Here is a 6,000-nt window from a genome sequence, read left to right as displayed (position 1 = left end):
TCTGGGACATCAGATTCCTGCTTCTCTGGGATTTATTTCTGAAGTATGAAATTGTAAGAAGGATGCTGGGGCCAGAGGCTGCAAGTCCAGAGCCTTGAACTTCAGTGTGCTTCTTACAGTCCTGGTGCTCTTGCTATTCCTTTACTTCTTTGAGCTTCAGTTTCTTTGTCTGTAAAGGGGAGAAATACTTACCCAAATAATCTCAAAAGAGATAGCGGTAGCGCTTTAGAGCTGTAATGTGCTATGAGGGAAGTACGAGATAATTTTTCTTACTATTGTGGTCCCTCTTCCCTGCCCCTCTGCTATTGGAAAACTTTATAGTATTCTTTTAAAAATTAAATTAAAATTAATACATGCTTGAGACACACAATGCAAACCCTGGAGAAGGGCCTGAAGGGAGCAGTGCATTTCCTCTTCATGGGCCTCCAAGCCCACTCCCCTGAGACCACACTCCTCTTCATTTCTTACGGATCTTTTCAGACACCTTCTGTGCACATGTAAGTGAATAATGCAATAGGTTCCTTTTGTCTCTAAATCAGAACATTCTGAACATCTCTTCGGCACCTGTTTTTTTTCATTCAGTATTTTGAAGAACCTTTCATTTTAGTACAGATAAACTTTTTAATGGCTATACAACACTCCACAATGTGAATGTACTATGATGTGTTCACCAGTCCCTCAAAGTTCGACATTTGGGAGTTCCCATCCTTTTAAGGCCCTTCAGATTGTAGGTTGGAGACTCCACAATTGTCCCTGACATTGTGCCCTTCTGCATTTCTGCATTTCCTAATCACAGGAATTCCTGGGCCTCCAAAGTCAGGGTGGTTTGGAACTAGACATAGCAGTCACATCCGGGAGGAGCAGGGGGAGACCTGTTGGCACCCATGGGTTGAGGCCTCCCTGGGGCACAGGAAGCAGGTAAGAGGTCTGGGGACATCCCTCAGGGATGACCTCGGCCTCCCTGCCTGCTCTGGCCCATGAAGGGCAGCTAACTGGCCCATTAGAATTACCTGGGGAACTTCTACAAACAAAGAACTGGACCACATTCAGGCCAATTAAATTAAGATCATGGGGACCAGCCTGGGACTTTAGCTATTTGACAAGTACTTCAGGTGGTTCTGTTATACAGCCACACGCACTGCCGCCCAGAAGCCTGGAGATAATAACGGCATGACAAGCCCAAGGGGCTTTACTTTCTTCCTTTCCTCCAACCCTGGGAGAGAGAAAAGATTTCCCATAGTGTGCAGCTCAGAATGCCTGTACCAGCATAAGCACACGATGTGTACATGCTGGGGTTCTTGTTTAATTCTTTGCTAAATTTTTATTTGGTCACCTTTTTGACTCTTATTCAAATTTGTTCATGCAAATTAGTAAGAAGCTTTTAGCAGGCAATTTGGCAATATGTATCAAGAGCCATAAAACTTCAGAATCATTGGCCTAGTTATTCTGCTTTTGGAAGCCATCCTAGAAAAATAACATAAATATGCGGAGAAAGCTGGATACATTAAGATGCTCATTGCAACATTATTTATGTTCATGGAAAACTGGAGAAACCTAAATGTCTTTGATAGTGGAATGGGTAAATAAACTGTAGTATATGTATTTGGTAGAGTATTAAGTAATCATTAAAACTATGGCTATGAAAATAAAGCAATAACATGGAAAATACTTGTGCCATAAAGCTAAATAAAAACAGGGGACACAAGATTGTGTGGACACACTGTCATCATAACTGCATACAGAGAAAACTAAATGTAAAGAAAAACATTAGAAAGGGAAAGAACAAAATGCTAACATAGATTGTGTTAGGGTGATGGCACTAATTTTCTTTTTTCTCTACTTCCCAACTTTTTCTAATATGATCTCATTACTAGTTAGCCACAAGCAAATAGTAAGAAAATTCTGCTTTGTATATTTGTTCATACATCTGTTGGAGACTGGAGGCACCCTAATGCTGAGGTCGCTGCACACCGCCTTGAGGCCACTTAGAAACCCAGAGCTTGAGGCTTCACCCAGCACAAAAGCCCTGATAATAATGCACCAGAAGTCAGAGGATCTGGTTTCTAGCCCCAGCCCCAATTTCACAGTCTAATGTTGAGCAAATCATTCCTCTTCCTGAACCTTAGTTTTCTCATCTATGAAACAATGGGTTCAACTAGGAGGATGCTCAGAATCTTCCAGTTCTGAAGTGTGATTGATCATGATATTGACGACCATGGAGATCATGCTAATGAACATTCAGATTCACTGAATGAGAGACTAGGAGGCTGAAAGGTGTCTCCCCTAAAACGGCTGCAGGCAGGCTGCCTCGCTGCTTATTTCTGCACTTGGAATCGCTCTCCACCCCACCCCTCATTTAAACCCTGGAAAGCATGGCTGGATACGTGTGATGCAAGTCACACGCCTCTGTTCAACATTAGGTGGTTTCTCTCCACATCACTCACATGCAGTCTTAATGACTCGTAAATACAAGTGCCTTTGGAATATGCAGGAGAATGTGTGGAGCAGAACAGGAAACCTGCTCCACCCCCATCCCCGACTTTTCATCTTGATAAAGTGATTTTCCTCAACAGGCAGAGGACAGGGAGTCATAAATCAGTGACAACCCAGCTCCCTGGGGTCTGCTCAGCCCTCCACTCTACAGGACGGCTCTCTTACATGATGTGGATGCACCAGCCTGGGGCTACAGAATAACAGGCGGAAAGGTGTGGGGTTGTTAAAAGCAGACTCATTCTGATGGGAAGGGAAATTGAAACCCCAGGATTTAAAGAGAACAATAAAGGTGATGATGGGGAGTGAGAGGTCCAGGGATACACAGAGAAGCCTCACTAATCTGGCAGGAGGGGATAAACTGTTGGGATCAGTACTGTTTTCCACAGGACCAATGAGTAACTGTTGAAGTGCCAGGGCTTGACCTTTGATCCCATTAAGATTCTTCATCTTCTTGAGTGTCTACATGGGATATAATGTAGTCTTTTTCTAAAAACACAAGGCAAAGGAACCAAGAGTATATCGTATATTTATTTGGGTGATAGTTTGTGAATGCCTGTATTTCCCACTGGAATGTATGTTCCATGAGGACTGGGACTGTCCCCACCCCCTAGGACGTGCCTGGCACGGAGTAGGCATTCAAGACATATTTGCTGAATGAGTGATTCAGAACCCCTATTGTATAACAGGCTGTATTATGAAGGACTCCACTGGTAGTATCAGAAAGTGACTCTTGCTAAGGTAAGCAACAGTGGAGATAATCTGAAGGATGTGTGGGATGTCTAACTGGAGACTGAGCACTCTGAATGGACTGGGACCAGGCTGGAGTCCTGGTGGTGAGGAGGAATGGCAGGGAGGATTCAGGGAAGTTCCTTCCCAGCTCTGCTTATCTCTGGGCTCCTCCTTCCTGCTCTCCCTCACTGCTGACCATGTTTCTTTGCTCTGCAGAATACGCTACTTTCATCCTTGCAGTCTATTGGTCTTCAGTTTCAGGATGAGACTAGCCCTTCTTTCTCAGTGATTTTACTTTCTGAACTTTCTGGGACAGGTTTGTGTGTGTCTCAGACCAATCACTGTGGCCCTGCGACGGGGGTCATGGCAACGATAGGATGACCGCTCTGGAAACCTTGTAGGTTCAAGGGGAGTCCCTGGATAAAGGACTATGGATCCACAGAGCAATAGGCATCCACTGCATTCACAGTATCTCCTTTAATGTTTACAATAAACTTCGAAGGCAGGTGGGCCTGTGATCTGCACTTTACAAGCGGAAAAACTAAGCTTAAAAAAGGATAAGGAGTTGGCCCAAAGTCATACATCTAGTGATAGGCAGAGACTGGAGGCAGGTTGGTAGACAGGTGGCCTGAAAGCCTGGGGGAGTCTCCATGCCATGCGGTCTCCCATCAGCCTCAGAAACACCGGCTATCACTTTGTCCTGTGGCAGTTGTGGTGGACAGGATGGCCATAGGGCTGAATGATCACTGACCCCGGAAATGCCCTGCAAATTGCTCTCTTGGAAAAGCCCCAAAGTCATCTTGCTTTTGGGCTGTTTGCTTCTTCTCACAAAGCTAGGTGAAGGTTGTACCCTGCCTGCTCTTGGGGGCAATGGACTGCAAGTTGCTTTCCTGCAAAATTAATTAGAGAATCAAAGGTCAGAGCTGCCTTCTCCCCAGCAATTGCTCCATTCTCCAGAATAATTTTTTCTTCTGCACTGTGGCCATCCATGTCTGTTAACCCTTTGGCAGCCATGGAAACCGTATCATTTATTTCTGCATCTCTACTACTGTGAACTAAACTGTAACCCACTGTGCCTTCACATGTACAAGGTTTGTGTTTGGAGGTGAGGGAAGGTTATCTTTTGCCATTGCCAAGAAGTTGTGCAGGAGTGTTTTGACACCAATTTATTCAAAACATCATTGTTACTATCACTGTCCTCCTCATCAGGTGATGCTTTTCTCCAAATATGCCACTGGTCATGATTTCCTCAAGTTCTTCTTAGTGTTTAACTTTTGACAGACTTTCAGGTACAAGCAATATGAAAGCCGTACCTTTAATATTGTCAGAGGACTGAAGAAGTCCTCTAAAGTGTCTACATGATAGAGCAGCTTGCTCATGAGATTGTTTTTGTTTTGTAATAAGTCTTCATATTCAGAATATCCCCCTGGTCCATAGGTCAGATCAGGGAAGTCACACAGAGTTGGGCGGCATGACAGGGGAGGGCAGGAAGCCAGTACAAATATTATCAGACCATAACCTCAGGAGCACTTTATAATTATCTAGTAATAGGATAGCTTTGCTACCTAGAGAGTCCCGTGGTTCTCAAATAATCTTCCATATAAGGTTCAAAAGCATGTTAGTACCAGTTAAGAAAAAGATCTTTGTCTGAGAGCAACTGGTGCCATCTATTTGAAAAATCCATTATGTGAAATTTTTAAAAGAGATTGTAAACTCTCCAAGGGAACGGCTTTCAAATAACAGAAAACAACTCAAAAGGACTGAAACAATGAAGAGGTTTACCATTAATTCACACAAGAAGACTAGAGGTCAGGCCATTTCAGGGTTGGGCAATTAACTGGCTCAACATGATCAAGGAGTCAAGTTCAAGCTTTCCTCTCAGCCACCCAAACACACCACTAGCTTCCCTCTAAGTCTTACGGTTGTTGGGCAGTCCTGTTGGGGGAGGTCTCCCTGTTCACTAGGTGAGACCTCAGTCCGGGAGATAGCTCTTAACTCTAGTTGAGAAAGAATTAAGAGCAGATCTAGCAAGTGCAAGCAGGAGTTTATTAAGGCAAAAGTACACACTCAAGGAGGGAGTTCGGGCAGGCTGGAGAGGTAAGCAGCCCTGGGGTGTCTCTTCTTGAATTCTTAGGAAAGATTTAGCTTACTTCTGGGCTAGGATTCAATGGAATATTCACCAGAGTAGGTGGGATTTCTCATAATGGGGAGGGTTAGGGGTTACGCCCTCCGCCCTCCGTTGTCCTGAGACAGGCAGCCTTTGAACTGTCACAGAGCCTAGAGGTGTGATTTTCAGTATGCTGATGAGCATGTAATGAACTCTAGGGTCATTGTGAGCTACCTTTGTTCCCCATCCAAAATCTAGCTGGTATGTTTTCACTTATCCTGTTTTGCTATCTGGCCACACAAACTGGCCTCAGGTACTAATATCTGTGGTTTCTTGACCTAGGCACCATCTCTCTTCCTAAACTACACTGCCTATGTCATCAAGATAGCTGCACTATCTCCAGGCACGGTGTCCTTACACACCACCATTCAGAAGCAGAAAAGGGACAATCTCTTTTTGTGTCTTTGTTGAAGACTAACAAACCTGTCTTGGAACAGTCTATCCATCAAATGCACGCTAATATCCCACAGGACAGAATTCAGTCACATGTCCTTTTCAAAGCCAATCACTAGCAAAATAAATAAAATTCTTACAAATGACTAAGACTGTCTGTTGGACTGGGGCTGAAGTGACCCATCCCTGAAAGACACGACTGCTTGGTTTCTGAACAG

Source organism: Manis pentadactyla, chromosome 1 (genome assembly GCF_030020395.1).
Source record: "Manis pentadactyla isolate mManPen7 chromosome 1, mManPen7.hap1, whole genome shotgun sequence".
Lineage (NCBI taxonomy): Eukaryota > Metazoa > Chordata > Mammalia > Pholidota > Manidae > Manis > Manis pentadactyla.
This window is presented reverse-complemented; position numbering follows the sequence as displayed.